Raw genomic sequence first — 15,056 nt, 5'->3', positions numbered from 1 at the left:
CATCAGCCCAGTGGGCCGTGCCTCAGTTTCCCCAGTTATCAAAAGAGGATTAGTTCATTTCCAGGATGTCGTGAGGCTCAAAAATAAACACCACCGGCGCAGGACCGAGCATCACGCAAGCGACAGTTTATCTGGGCTGCTCCCAGTGCCACCCAGGAAGAGAAGATCCGGTGAATCTTTGCCTCCCCAATTAGCCCGATGACGGGCAGGGACATCACGGGGGTGGACGTGTGGCACGCTCTGGGTTTCCCTCCACCCAGAAATTACTGCAATTGCGGAGCCCCGGTTCTTCCAGTCTGCCCATTTATCCGGAGGGTAAATACAGAGGGTTGATGGGGAGTTTCCCGGGGCCACACCTGCCCTATGAGACCTGCCACATGCAAGTCAAGGTGGGAGGAGATGTGAAGCCCTTTCCTGGCATGACTTCCACTTTGAGAAGGTGCTTTTGGGCTGGGATTTCTTCTGCTGAAGAGGTGTTTGCAGGAGGATTTCATAGCACAGTGGAGAAAAACACCTGAAGCATCGTCCACATCACTCTATCTATGAAGCCCCAAGGCCACCCAAGAGCAAGGAAACCTACCTCAAGGGCTTTCACCCACATTTTACGCCTGGGGAAACAGAGGCACGAGTATGCAGCTTGGCCAGAGAGCTCTCAGCTGGCATTTCTCTGCAAGCATTGGGTGATCTCACGGTGCACCTTCCCTCATTTTCTCAGCCCAGCTGGTGCAGAGCAAGAGATGCTGACCTCCCCATCTACTCCTCAGGCAACCACCTTAATTACGGCTTCAGCGGAGGATCCCCCCTCTCCCTCCTCACCCTGGGTCATTGCACACTGATTTACCACCGTGCCAGAAGCCTTAATCTGAGCTAACCTTCTCCTGTTACAGGGCTGGGGTGGCTCAGAGGAGATAGTTTGGGATCGTTTCCTACAGGGGGATGGGGTAACAAGGCGTCTGAGTTTCTCTCCCTGGGTTTGTGTTGCAAACCCAGCTCTGCCACTTCTCACTGACATATAATTATAGAATCATTTTGGTTGGAAAAGACCCTCAAGATCATTGTATCCAACCGTTAACCCACCCCTGGCTCTGTCCCATGTCCCTGAGAACCTCATCTCCATCTGTCCAACCCTCCAGGGATGGTGACTCCAGCACTGCCCTGGGCAGCCTGTTCCAATGCCCCACAGCCCTTTGGGGAAGAAATTGTTCCCCACATCCAACCTCAACCTCCCCTGGTGCAACTTGAGGCCGTTTCCTCTGCTCCTGGCGCTTGTTCCTGGGGAGCAGAGCCCGACCCCCCTGGCTCCAAGCTCCTTTCAGGCAGTTCAGAGATCAGAAGGTCTCCCCTCAGCTCCTGTTCTCCAGCTGAACCCCCCAGGTCCCTCAGCCGCTCCCATCACACTTGTGCTCCAGCCCCTCACCAGCTCCGTTCCCTTCTCTCAACTCGCTCCAGCACCTCAAGGCCTTTCTTGAGGTGAGGTGCCCAGAACTGGCCCCAGGATTCGTGGTTTGGCCTCCCCAGGTCCCAGCACAGGGACGGTCACTGCCCTGAGCCTGCTGGCCACACCAGTGCTGGTACAACCAGGATGCTGGTGGATTTTTTGGTCACCTGGGCCAAAAATCCTGTGCTCAGTCCCAAAAATTTCCCTATGTGACTGTGATGCCAACCTCCCCCCAAAACATCCATTCCCCTCCACAGCTGGCCAGCGCCAGGGAGGCTGTACTGGAGCTTCATAGCTGTTTTCTTGCAGATTGCATGGGATGTCCCTTGTCACCCTGGTTTGGTTCCAGGAGATGATGATGGTGCTGGGAGAGGCAAACTTCCCTCGGGATGTAAAGACAGAGCCAGAAGCTCAGCTCAGAAGATCAGGGTGACCATCTCATCACGCTGCTGCCAGCGTAACGCTGTGTTTTCTGGTTGCTTGGGCATCTAGGTCCAAGGAGGAGGTTCAGCAGGAATAAAACTAATTAGAAATGTCCCATTGGTAGGATTCACTGACCCAGCAAGTCCCCAGCTCCCTCCTTGCACAGCAGGTAGGGGAGCAGCCAGAGTTGGAGGGTGCTCAGGGCAGGGACTGAATCTTCCTATAAACAGAGGCAAAATTTCCCATAACCACGAGGCAGACAAGTCTGAGAAAAGCCAAGACCCACAACCCCCCCAAAAAACCCCTTGGAAGCGTGAGTGTTGGAGGGAAGGTTGGAGAAGAGCCATTTCAGGTGGCCTCTGATGATGATGCATTCAGCATTTCCTTCTCGCTGCTCCCCAGACCAGGCTTGGCCGGCTCCCAGTGTTTACTGGTGTGTGATGGTATCAGGAGTCACAGCTCTGCCTCTACTTGCAGGGGGTAAATCTGCATTTTGTACGAAGGGTGGGGACTTTCCTCCCTCCCGACTTAAAGGCAACTTCAGAGGAGCAGCATCTGCCTCTCATCGGCGCACAACAAGAGCAGGCGTTTGATGACCACTTCTCCAGATCTTTTCAGACATGGAAGAGGCAAGTTAATTACCCCCCTTGCTTCTTGCAGAGGCTCCGGAAGATTTATTTTACCCTCTTTTTTTCTTTTTTTTAAATTTCAAAGAATAGTTTGGGTTGAAGGGACCTTCCCAGCTCCCCCAGTGCCACCCCTGCCATGAGCAGGGACATCTTCACCAGCTCAGGTTGCTCAGAGCCCCGTCCAGCCTGGCCTGGGATGTCTCCAGGGATGGTTCATCCACCACCTCTCTGCCCAACCTGGGCCAGGCTCTCACCACCCTCAGGGACAACAATTTCTTCCTTATATCCAATCTAAATCCACCATCTTTGAGTTTAAAACCATTAAATCATCCCCTGTCCAAAGCTGTCCCCAACTTTACCCAGAACCTCTCCTTGAGGACACTACTGCAAGGAATTTCCCAGCCTAACTTTAAACTAATCCTAGCTGATGAAGTGTGCTCCCAAACTGAAGCATTGCCACAAAGATCTAAGGAAGGGACACTATTTAATGAAGACGCTCAGGGCTCTCTGCTCCTCTCCTCCTGCTTTGATTGCAAGATCCCTATTTCTGCCCCCCCAAAAAATTCCAAAAGGCAAATTGCCCTCAAAATCCCCGGGGTGGTGAATGAATTTTTGCCCATTGCTCCATGGTGCAGTTAAATTAACATGTTAGAAGAAAGCAGCCGCTCCTGGGAAGGTGGGAATCACCTTCTCCTTCCAACAAAGCTGCTCGGGGGGGTGTAATATCCCCCAAATTGCTGCATCTAGGGGGGATGCCGGCGAGACAGAGCAGACAGCAGATCACAGGAGCTGCGAATTCCAGCTCCTGCACAGTCTTGTGACTGAATGAACCCTAAAATGTCCCTGGGATGGATCCTGTCTGCAAACCCCAAATGCTCCTGGATGGGATGCACCTATTGCCAAATCCCAGCTGAAGCCGGGGACCGTCTGGGTCTGCAAAGGGCAGTTTGGACCCGTTCCTAGTTTGGAGCATTCCTGTCTCTTTGTGGCTGATGTTCTCCAGATGTTTTCTATTGCAGCCTCATGTGGAAACCCGGGGCTGAATCCTACCCAGCTTTTCACGTTACACCCGGCAGAGAGGAGGAGGAGGGTGATTACATCGCTGTATGCATGGCATTTATTATATTTAAAGCATATTTAAAGCAACCCCAGGGCTGAGCCATGGCTGCATGAAACCACCTACTCCAGCGCTCAGTCTTTCTTCTGAACATTTCCCCAAGTAAACACAGTGGATATGATCTCCCCCCCTCCATCGAGTGCTGTTACACAGCAAGATACGGATACAACCTCTGGCTCAGGAAGTCCCGAAGCAGCAAATTGCCGGAAACTGAGAAAAAATAATGTGGAAAGCATTACCCTGGCTTGGCTCTCGCCTCGCATTCCTCCGGAGCAGCTCCCCTTGGGCCCAGCTAGCAGATGGATTCGAGCAGGGACCATGGCTCTGAGCCAGGAGGAGCTCTCATCCCACCTTGCATGAGTGTCCCATGTCCATATTGTCCCTTTTCCACGGATTCTGTTGAATGAGCAGAGGCTGTAACCAAAGACCTAGTCACTTTTGTTCTTGGCCTGTGTCTTCTAAGGGTGGGATGATGCACTTGGTGCACTCCTAAGGGATAAGACATGGACCTGCTGGAGAGGGGCCAGAGGAGCCACAGGAATGGTCCGAGGCTGGAACAGCTCTGCTGGGAGGACAGGCTGAGAGAGTTGGGGTGTTCAGCTGGAGAAGAGAAGCTCTGGGGAGACCTTAGTGTGGACTTTTCAGACTGAAAGGGGCCCATAAGAAAGATGGGGACAGACTTTTCAGCAAATCCTGTTGTGATAGGACAAGGGGTGATGGTTTTAGACTGAAGCAGGGAGATTCAGGCTGGACATGAGGAAGAAATTGTTGTCCCTGAGGGTGGTGAGAGCCTGGCCCAGGTTGTCCAGAGAGGTGGTGGATGAACCATCCCTGGAGACATCCCAGGCCAGGCTGGACGGGGCTCTGAGCAACCTGAGCTGGTGAAGATGTCCCTGCTCATGGCAGGGGTGGCACTGGATGAGCTTTGAAGGTCCGTTCCAACCCAAATTATTCTGTGATTCCATGATTCAATGATAAGTGAATATTTGTTTCCCCCCCTTCAGCTCTCAGCTCTGCTTTGGTCTCAGCAGGCAATGAGTTTGGTAGTTCTCAGCTTTGTCCCCTTTGGCAAATGCCCCTTCCCAAACTGGGACATGGTGGGTCCCTGGCTATGGGACACGGCCCGCAGTGTCCCCAGCAGCACTGATGCAGTGGGGCATCACATTTTCCGTGCATTAGTCACCATGCAGCCCATGCACATGGTGTCTCGGACAAACTGGTTTGACCTGCATTTAAAGAACTTTCTCATTTATAATTTACAGATTATTTTTTTATCTTTCCAAAGACATCCCTCCCCCCCATCCCTCCCAGTCCTCACCCCTCCTCTGTGATCCATACACCTCTGAGGTTGAGGAGCTGCACCGGACGCCTGGTTCTGGAGAAATGTGGTTGCGAAGGCTTGGTGGGCTTTGCTTTGTCCATCTGTCCTTGCACTGGTGCCAGATCCTGCACAGGACAAGGACACTCAGACCCGATGAGGGTCTTTTTCCCAGGGCAGGAGGGTGGGCACACCCTGTGGTGTTAACAGGGTGAGGGAAGGTCTGACGGGAAATCCCAAGCGCTTCCTTGCACCTCAGGAAACCACCTGCATCCACCAGCAAATGGTCCCTGCTACAGAAAAAAAGGCACTTGAAAAGTTTTCCTGAGTTCAGCAGCAGGAAAACACCTGTGGCAATGGGCTCTTCATCCTGAGTGGGCTGAGCCAGACACCCCAAACTGCCAGGGCTGGGCACCCCCAGCAGGATCACAGAATCATAGAATAGTTTGGCTTGAAGGGACCTTCCCAGCTCCCCCAGTGCCCCCCCTGCCATGAGCAGGGACATCTTCACCAGCTCAGGTTGCTCAGAGCCCCGTCCAGCCTGGCCTGGGATGTCTCCAGGGATGGTTCATCCACCACCTCTCTGCCCAACCTGGGCCAGGCTCTCACCACCCTCAGGGCAACAATTTCTTCCTCATGTCCAGCCTGAATCTCCCTCCTCTAGTTTAAAACCATCACCCCTTGTCCTATCACAACAGGTCCTTCTGAAAAGTCTGTCCCCATCTTTCTTCTCGGCCCCTTTTAAGTCCAGAAAGGCTGCACTAAAGTTTTCCTGGGGCTTCTCTTCTCCAGCTGAACACCCCAACTCTCTCAGCCTGTCCTCATAGGATCAATCAATCCCTGCTTGCAGCTCTGAGCCCCACAACCAAAGCTTTCAGCATTGCCCAGCAATGTCCAGGTTGTTCATTTTTCCCAGGTGCGTTTCTGGAGCAGAGCAGGAGGATAAGGATGGACCCAGGAGGATGCAGGCTGAGCCCCACGGCACGCTGACGGAGAGGAAGAGCCCTGGGGTTTGTGTTACCACCCGCGAGCGATAGCTGCTCTGCTTGTTAAACTGGACATGATGCTCAGCATGAGATCCCCCTGGGTGGGTGCAAGGACTGAGGAGGTGAGTCATGAGGAGCTGGGTCACCCTCCGGCAAGCCCTGCACAAGCAGCATTATTCCTTGAGTCACAAAGTCATTCAGGAGCCAAAGCACCCAGTTAATCCTGGCTACAAGGAAGAGGAAGAGTTTGCCCCGCTCCACCCTGCTTCACATCAGTCTGACAAGGTCAAATCAAAGTCCTGGTGACGCCATGAAAGAGGTGGAGGAGAGGTCTGAAAGGGCAATCCTGCAGCCCAAGAGTGGAGCAACGCCCGTGCTACCGAACAAACAACATCAGCACAGCAGGGATGGAGGGAGGTTCCCCACATCCCGCTTCAGAGGTGGAGATGGGTTGGGCACACTCTGCACGTGTCTGATGTTCACCAACAAGCGTCCTTTGCTGGCCATGCTCACTCTTGGATCAGCCACTGAGGTCACCCAATAGGCCCCGAATGAGCACAGGGAGGCGAGGAATAGAGAGACCAAACAGTCATGGTGGATGAACAAGGAAAAAAAAGCAGCAAAGTGAGGGAGATTTGTTTCCAGCAAAGAAGTTAGAGGAGGACACTTGAACCAAGAAGGTGTTCAGGACCTGATAGCTATGTCATGGGTGCTGGGACAGGGAAGGGGATGGTCTGCAGGAGCCCATCTGTTCCTCTGCCCACCAGGTCTCCCATCCACAACCTCTGCATGATTGTTTTGGCCACACTGGTGAGGATGAAAGTCCCTGTGACCAGCGGAGACACGATATGGGAATAGATGGTCCCAGTAGGCTGTTTTAAGGTCCTCTCTACCACTGACACATGCCAAGATGACCAAAGCTCATTTCTATTTGAGCCCACACCACATCTTCTGCCACTGGCAGTTGGGACAAGGGCTGAGATTTTGGGAGTGTGACCTCTGCAAAAGCCTGAGGGAAACAGCCAGAGGGTCTCGGTGGTGAGAAGGGAACATCAAACAGCAGTTCTGCTGTGAGACCCCCTAACATCTTCTTCTGCCTCATCTCATTGGGTCCTCAGCCAAGGATCAGCCCTTGGTGAGCCCTGTGAAACCCCTGCTGTGGCTGGGAAGGGCTTTGGGGGGGGCACATGTCACCAGGCAGTGACAACACTATGGATCTACACCTCCTACCATCTCCTCCCACATCCAGTTTAACTGTGGGGCATCTCTCCCCACAGACACCTCATCATTTTTCATCCAAACAAGGAAAATCACCCCCAAGTCCTGCTGAGGTCCGTGTTGTCCTGCCTGCAGGACAAATTTGGGGTTTTCTGGTCAAGTGAGGGCCGTTGGGCAAGTGACAAGTTGGGTATCAGCATTTCCTTTCAGAGGGCTTGAAAGCAACAAAAGTGCAGGTACCTCATTGGGTTCATCCAGCTCACTCCTCTGCCGGGACCACACTGGGTCCACCAGCCCCATGGAGCAGACCATGGCTTTCTTTCCTTGGGCCGCATGGCTGGATGTAGGTCTAACTCACCATGGGGAACCCAAAACCCTGCCACCACCCGCAAACAAGGCTGAAATGCCACCAGAAAAGAGCTTGTCCTTGTCCCCCAGCCCAAGTCATGAACGACCCAAGGCAATCTCAGAGGAGCAGGAGACCTTCAGAGGCTGCAGGAGGTGGTGAGTCAGGGATGTTCCCCAGCTGCTGTCACCCCACCAGCCTCCATAGGGACACAAAGGTCCCAACCCTGTGCTTGCCACCCCATTTGTCTTGGGATGACAACAGGTCTGAGGTGGCATTTGACGTCCAGCACCACCTGAACTCAAGACTGGGCTGGGAAGAGAACTTTGCAGTTGGCTTGGTTCTCATGCCACAAGAGGAGCACCCCAAAGATGAGCTGCTTCTAGAACAAGTCCTTAAACCCCTCTGCTTTCTCCCCCAAATTAGGATAAAGACTTTGGGGTATCTCAACCGGCTGGATCAGTGCAGAAGAGCATCATGTGCATTCTAAGAGGAGCAGGGGATCCCTGCCCAGGAGAAGACAGCCTCTGTTCCATCTGCTTCATGCATTTTGTCAACAGGGTCTATGGCTGAGCAGCACAGCTTTGCAATGGGATGGAAGGAGGCGATGGAGGTCCATCAACCAGCCTGTGAGCCCTTCTACAACTAGGGATAGGTGATTGTCACAAAGCAAAAACATCTCGGAGAGGAATGAGAGGAGAAAGGAGACATTTTCCACAATCCCAACAACACAGACCCACCCTCCCTTATCACCCATCTCTCTGCCGTGAGGCCCGGGCATGCAGCCGTGCCGGATCTCAGGTGCCTTTGCTAATCAAGGAGGAAAAACTGGATCTTCTCATACACAGAGCGGGGTATTATTAGCAGGAGTGCAGGGAGAAAGTGAACGGTGTGGTTTCCTCCGCAGTCAGGGCAGTGAATCAGAGCTTGGAGACGCGGCCCTGCTCCCCAGGATGAGCCGGTTTGGGGTTCTCCCGCCCCAAAAACCTCACACCACCAGCCTGCAGGCAGGACACCGCTAATCCCACCCTTCTCCTTCCACCAGGTGGACTTTCTCAGCCACGTTCCCACAGAGGCACCAGCATGTCCCAAAGGGGAAACTGAGGCAGGGAGGAAGGTACCTCGCAGGGAGCCGTTCGCTATAACCGCAGCAGGTGTCCTCCAAAGACATGGTGTCCTGTGCATCCTTGGACTGCGGTGACAGCGAGCGGGACCGTGCGGTGCGGCTGGTCCAAATCTGGTGAAAACCCGTGCCCATGTACCATCCATCTGTAGCATCCAAACCCCGCTGGTGAATTTGGGCAGGACCATTTTTCCCTCTCCAGCTTCTCCTGTGAAGTCCAGTGAGGCACTGGAGCCAGCAAAGCTCCCCGCAGCTCTGAGCTGGCTCCAGCAACCAGCTCAAGAGTAATTATTTATTAATAAGGGACAAACGCTTCCTTGAATATGGATCACAGAGGGGGTGGTGGGCATTCTCACAGCCTGCCATGTCCTAACACCACCTCAGCCATCACTAGGGCTAGGAACGGGAGATGTTTCCACCCATTTATGTGCCCTACAACAAAGATCATCATAGAATAGAATCATAGAATAGAAACATAGAATAGAATCATGGAACAGTTTGGGTTGGAAGGGACATTCCCAGCTCCCCCAGTGCCACCCCTGCCATGAGCAGGGACATCTTCACCAGCTCAGGTTGCTCAGAGCCCCATCCAGCCTGGCCTGGGATGTCTCCAGGGATGGTTCATCCACCACCTCTCTGCCCAACCTGGGCCAGGCTCTCACCACCCTCAGGGCCAACAATTTCTTCCTCATGTCCAGCCTGAATCTCCCTCCTTGTGTTTAAAACCATCACCCCTTGTCCTATCACAACAGGTCCTGCTGAAAAGTCTGTCCCCATCTTTCTTATCGGCCCCTTTTAAGTCTGGAAAGGCCACACTAAGGTCTCCCCGGAGCTTCTCTTCTCCAGCTGAACACCCCAACTCTCTCAGCCTGTCCTCCCAGCAGAGCTGTTCCAGCCTTGGGTCATTTCTGTGGCTTCTCTGGCCCCTCTCCAGCAGCTCCATGTCTGTGCTGAGGACCTCACAGCTGGACTCAGCACTCCATGATGACTTTCCTTCCAGGATGTGCCAAGGACAACGGCTGCAGCTCTGGGCTTTGCCCCAGGATGCCAAGGGCTGGTCAGCGTGGGAGGAACAGCAGAACCTGATCTCCGGGTGCATTTGCTTCCCAAACTTATCCCGTCAGCTGCTGGTGGCCCCCGCGGGGCCCTGGCTCCGCAGTCTCTTTGCCGACACCAGGACTCCCAGCTAAAAGCATCTCCAGCATGTTCAGGCAAATCCCTGCCGCGCAGAGTGGGGATTCCCACCGCGGGAAGAAGGCTTCGCTCCATGAAAACACCCAGCAAACTGGCTCCTGTCTCATCGCTCAGGCATCCCGAGGTCAGGGCCACAGCGTCATCTTCAAAGATGCTGCGAGTCTTCCCACGATGCCTCGTTAGGGCATCTTCCTCCTTCCTCCGCTGGCGAGGGAGAGGAGGTCGCAGCAGAAAGGAGAACAGCATCGCTCCCCGCTGATGGAAGAGTTTCCCACCAGCTGGCCAAGCCCATCCGATTTCATCGGGACGCGGGTGCTGCAGCGGCACAGCCTGATGTGTGGGACCAAGGGATGGAAACACCGCAGACAAACTGTATTAATGAGTTTCTCATTACAGGCTCACAGCTAATTACAGCTCTGTCTCCTCTCCCTGGCTTGCCCACCGCTGACTCCGGCCTTGCCAGGCTTTGCCTGCCTGAATGGGGAAGGAGAATGAAAATAAAACTCTCCTTGCACATTAATAATGTCCTCCAGACGAGTCTGAGGGCCTCAGACCTTGAGAGGAGCTTGGAGAAGATGGAGATGGAACACAAGGGTGATGGGAGCAGCTGAGGGACCTGGGGGGTTCAGCTGGAGAACAGGAGCTGAGGGGAGACCTTCTGATCTCTGAACTGCCTGAAAGGAGCTTGGAGCCAGGGGGGTCGGGCTCTGCTCCCCAGGAACAAGCGCCAGGAGCAGAGGAAACGGCCTCAAGTTGCACCAGGGGTTGGATCTGGGGAACAATTTCTTCCCCAAAGGGTTGTGGGGCATTGGAACAGGCTGCCCAGGGCAGTGCTGGAGTCACCATCCCTGGAGGGATTGAACAGATGGAGATGAGGTTCTCAGGGAACAGGATTAGTGCCAGGGGTGAGGGAACGGTTGGACTCCATGATCTTAAGGGGCTTTTCCAACCTAAATGAGCTCCTGAGTCTATGATTCTATGAATCACTGATATACCCAAGATCCTGAGCTCAATCGGTCGCTCTGACAGTTGACATACATGGAGATGGGCAGTGTCACACCACCATCGCACTGAACACCACTCTGTCCCTGCTGCACTGGGTGCAGACCCCCTGCTGTGTCGGTGCAAGGGGGTCTCTCTCCTCCTGCCTGCCCAGTTTGTCTTCATAGGGTTGGAAAAGAAAACTTGTCCTAAGGATAAGGAGAGATTGTCCCAACAAGGTGGCACCAGCTGGCTGATATCCCAGCACTGGTGGGTGATGTAATTTCTCTCAGAAGTGATGTCAGGTCCCTGGAGATGGAGACAGGGATGCGGACAGGTCCTTCCCCTTCATCTTCCTTGTCACCACCACAACCCCCTCCCCTCTGCCGTGCCTTCCCCCCATTTCCACCCATTGCCACCACATCCCTGTCCCTACTGCTACCTCCCATCCCCACTGCCACCTCGTGTCTCCAGTGTCACCCCTTGTCCCTACAGTCATGTCATGTCCCCACACCACTCCTCTCTCCCCACTGCCACCCTGATCCCAGTGCCCTTCTATCATTAGTGTCACCTCACGTCCCCACTACATAATACCCTTGTCCTCTGTGCCACCCTGTCCTCAGTGTCACCTCATGTCCCCACACCATCTTCCTGTCTCCAGTCGCTTCCTGTCCCCACTATATAATCACAAAATCCCAGAATGCCAGGGGTTGGAAGGGACCTGGAAAGCTCATCCAGTGCAATCCCCCCATGGAGCAGGAACACCCAGCTGAGGTTCCACAGGAAGGTGTCCAGGCGGGTTTGAATGTCTGCAGAGAAGGAGACTCCACAACCTCCCTGGGCAGCCTGGGCCAGGCTCTGCCACCCTCACCAGGAACAAGTTTCTTCTCAAATTTAAGTGGAACCTCCTGTGTTTCAGTTTGCACCCGTTGCCCCTTGTCCTATCGTCGGTTGTCACCGAGAAGAGCCTGGCTCCATCCTCCTGACACTCTCCCTTTGCATATTGATCCCCACGAATGAGGTCACCCCTCAGTCTCCTCTTCTCCAAGCTCCAGAGCCCCAGCTCCCTCAGCCTTTCCTCCCACGGGAGATGCTCCACTACACGTCGCCCTGTCCCCTCCGCATTGCCCCCGCGTCCCCGTGTCACCTCGTGTCCCCAGCACCCCCCACAACGGCGGCTCAGCCTCCCCTCAGCCCCTCCCACCCTGGACGCAGCCCCGCACATGCGCAGTGCGGCCGGCGAGGCCGAGGGGCGGTGCCCGGCGCCGGGCGGTGGGCGGGGCCGTAGGCGGGGCCGCCTTCATCCGGGTCCCTCCCCGCCGCCGGGCAGTGCGGGCGGCGCGAGCCTCGGCGGGACAGTGGCGGGTGAGTGCGGGGTGGGCGCGGGGCGGCGGGAGCCCCCTGGGGGGCCGGAGGACCGGATACCCCCTCCTCATGCACCGTTCTGTTGGGCTGAGACCTCCTCCCTTTGCCTTATTCTGAGGGGAAGGGCCCTTCCCTCAGCACCCCTGTGGGGCAGGGCCCCCTCTCTGTGCCTTGTTTCGTGGGGCAGGGACACCCGCACCTCAGCATCACCTGGCGGGGGGACAGGCCGCCCTCCCTCTCAGCCACACTGTCCCCTGTGGGGCAGGGAGCACCCTAGGGAAATGGGGCTGCCAAGGCCTGTCGCTACTGCCCCCCACCCAGAGCCCTGTGGGGCCGGCGTTCCCCTTTTTGGGGTGGCTGGTGACCCTGTGGGGGGACCCATAAGGTCCCCGCTTGGGGGGTAGTGGAGGCCTGGGACCTCATCGCCATGGGGTGACAGAGGAAGGGACAGGGGACATGTCCCCAGCCTGTACCCACCCCATGGGGACCCCCTGTGTCACAGGGAGCTCGTGGGCCACCCCGTACCCTGTGGCCGCTGGCTTGGGATCAGGCACATCCCTTCTCTTTCCTGGGGCCGAGACAGGACGCTGCGGGTTTCTTCGGCTTAAAAAAATACCCAGAAATGGGAAAAGCTGCTTTTTGGAGTTCTCCAGCGCTGCTCTTCCTGCCGTACAGGCACGTACGGAGCCCTCCCAGCATCCGCCGCTTCGCCTGCCATTGGCAAGGGATTCGTGTGGGTCCCGCCGGACTGAGAACCGACGGGTAAAAATGCACCTCATGAGGATTTGGGGTTTTTTTTTGGTTCAGTTTAGCCTGTCTGTGTTGTAGCCCATCTTTGTTGTAGCCCAGACACGCAGAGAACAGCTCCATGGCTCCCACTGCCCTGTGCACCTCCAAGCGGTGCCGGATCCTTCGGATGTGCCAGCGTGTGTGTCTGGGGGTTATTTCCCCCCTCCCTCACGCACCTTTGGCAGGAGGTTTGGATGACATCTTGCTCTGGCACGCTCCTCTCCTTTGATCTCGAGTTTCCTGCCATGTCTAACGTGTTCAGCAACACGCGAACCCGGCTCCGTGGCTTCTGGGGAGGGTGATGTGGGTGTCTCCTCGCCCCGGTTTTCCCCGACCGGCTCCTACCGACAGCTCCTGCTTTTCCTTTGTCTCGGCTGCTTCCAGGACCGGCTCTCGAAGCCTGAGGATGCTCTGAACAGAGCAAAGACAAGCACAAAAACCTCCCCCATCCCTTTGTTCCCAGCCATTCGCAGGCTCAGCTGATTTTATGCAGCGTTTTGTCTGCTCGGGCAGATAAACCGACTACTCACTTTTTTTTTTTTTTTTAAGTTTTTTCTGGGTTATTTTAGTTGATTTAGCTTGCAGAGAACGTATCCCAGGTGCAGGCTGTGCCAGAGGGATGCGGCAGCTTCCTAGAAACAGGGTGAATTAGCCAGAAATGTAACTGGAACATCTCGTGGTTGTCCTCTTATGTCCTCATTGAGTCTCTTACAGTGAGCGGGGCCATGAGCTCTCAGCAGCACATGCTGAAATCTGGGTTCCCCAGCCCTTCTCCTTGCTTGTAGAAGGAGAAGTTTGGCCCTGGTTTGCACAACCCGTGGCTGACAGTGGTTTTGAGGCCAGCAAGGATGAAGGAAAGGGAACAAAACCCAGGTCTGGGCTGCCTTGATGACTGAAACAAGCGTTATTTTTCTGCTTGACTTGTGAGAAAGCAAAATACAAGTTGTAATATTATTATCATTTTTTAGATTCCTATCGTTGTTTCAGGTTCGATAGTGAGTATTCATATTAATGCTTCTCTTTTATGCCAGATGTAAATAGAGCCACCTTGAACGTGTCAAACAGCCCCTGATAAATCAGGTTATTTGCTCTATTACTTTATTCAGACAGGTTAGATCCTCCAGCTGATGGATCTAGAGAGCTGTGCCATCTGGAGCAAAAATTAAATACCAATTTGGCCCTCGGCCCGGAAAAATAACGAGCCTCCAGTAACTGGCAGTGGAAGAATACAGCCTCTGACAGTAGAAATGCTTGGGGGCAATATGAAAGGAACCCAAAATGCATTAGTTGAGGTATTTTAAAAAGGAAAAAGAAAGAGGAAAATTAAATCCTTCCAGCCCTGTGTGCCATAAGCAGCCAGGAGGGGTGGTGTGATCCAGTTACAAGTTGCGGGGCTGATGACCGCAGGTGAAGGGTCCTGGTCCTTAGTGGGTGGTGGAGCTGCTGGAGGCGAGGCTGGTGGTGACCTCCTGGGTTTCCCAGTCTTGCTGTTGAAGGGAGTCCCCTCCACAAGCTCCCAAAGCTCCACCTGACCACCTGCTCAGCTCAAGTTCTCTTATTTTGTCCCTGCTCAGCCTGGTAAAAGTTTATGCCAGGGTTTACCTGCTGGTCAGGACCTTCCTTCTTATCTCCAGCTAGGTTTGGACACTCCAGCTCTGCTCGTTGGGTCACTGGTGGTGGCGTTTAGTCTCAGAGCTGTGGGGACAAGCTGTGGAGGTGGGTGAGCTGTGGTGACACCTCATATTTATACAGCCTAGGCTCTGGTCTGCTTGTCTTCAAGCTCAGCTGGAGATACCTGTTGTGATGGACCAGCTGTGAAGGACACCTTGGTCAACGTGCTCTGGACATTGTGGGATCTATTCTACCTTCTAATAAGCAAGACTGTATGTACAAATGGGAGATGAGATGATGATCAGTGGTTGATATCACCATTTTTGGGCAGAGGGTGGTCTTGGCCGTGCCCTGGGGGAGAGGTGAGTGATGGAGAGGAGGAGGTTGAGGGTTACGTGGCGAGGAAGCAGCAGAGCTGCTCGTGTTGTGTCTCCAGACCATGAGACTGAACCAAACCTGGAGATTTTACCCAATAAGGACTAATTTCCAGCTGATCTCCCAGGGGCCTAAATGACATG

General features: G+C 54.5%; 2 protein-coding genes across 4 annotated transcripts in view; one reads left to right on the top strand and one right to left on the bottom strand.

Moving 5' to 3' along the window:
- MAVS (mitochondrial antiviral signaling protein) overlaps positions 1-15,056 on the bottom strand; it is a 670,207-nt gene that overhangs the window by 595,858 nt on the left and 59,293 nt on the right. The gene's annotated exons all lie outside the window — the stretch shown is intronic.
- The window catches only part of RNF24 (ring finger protein 24), a 29,896-nt gene continuing 26,916 nt past the window's right edge, over positions 12,077-15,056 (top strand). Inside the window, exon 1 of one of the 3 annotated variants that reach the window (XM_065836873.2) lies at positions 12,077-12,138. The gene's annotated coding sequence lies outside the window, so the exon portion shown is untranslated. The remainder of the gene's footprint in view (positions 12,139-15,056) is intronic. The other 2 variants (XM_065836875.2, XM_065836872.2) reach the window with 2 other exon arrangements.

The sequence above is a fragment of the Patagioenas fasciata genome, chromosome 4, assembly GCF_037038585.1.
Source record: "Patagioenas fasciata isolate bPatFas1 chromosome 4, bPatFas1.hap1, whole genome shotgun sequence".
NCBI lineage: Eukaryota > Metazoa > Chordata > Aves > Columbiformes > Columbidae > Patagioenas > Patagioenas fasciata.
This window is presented reverse-complemented; position numbering and strand designations above follow the sequence as displayed.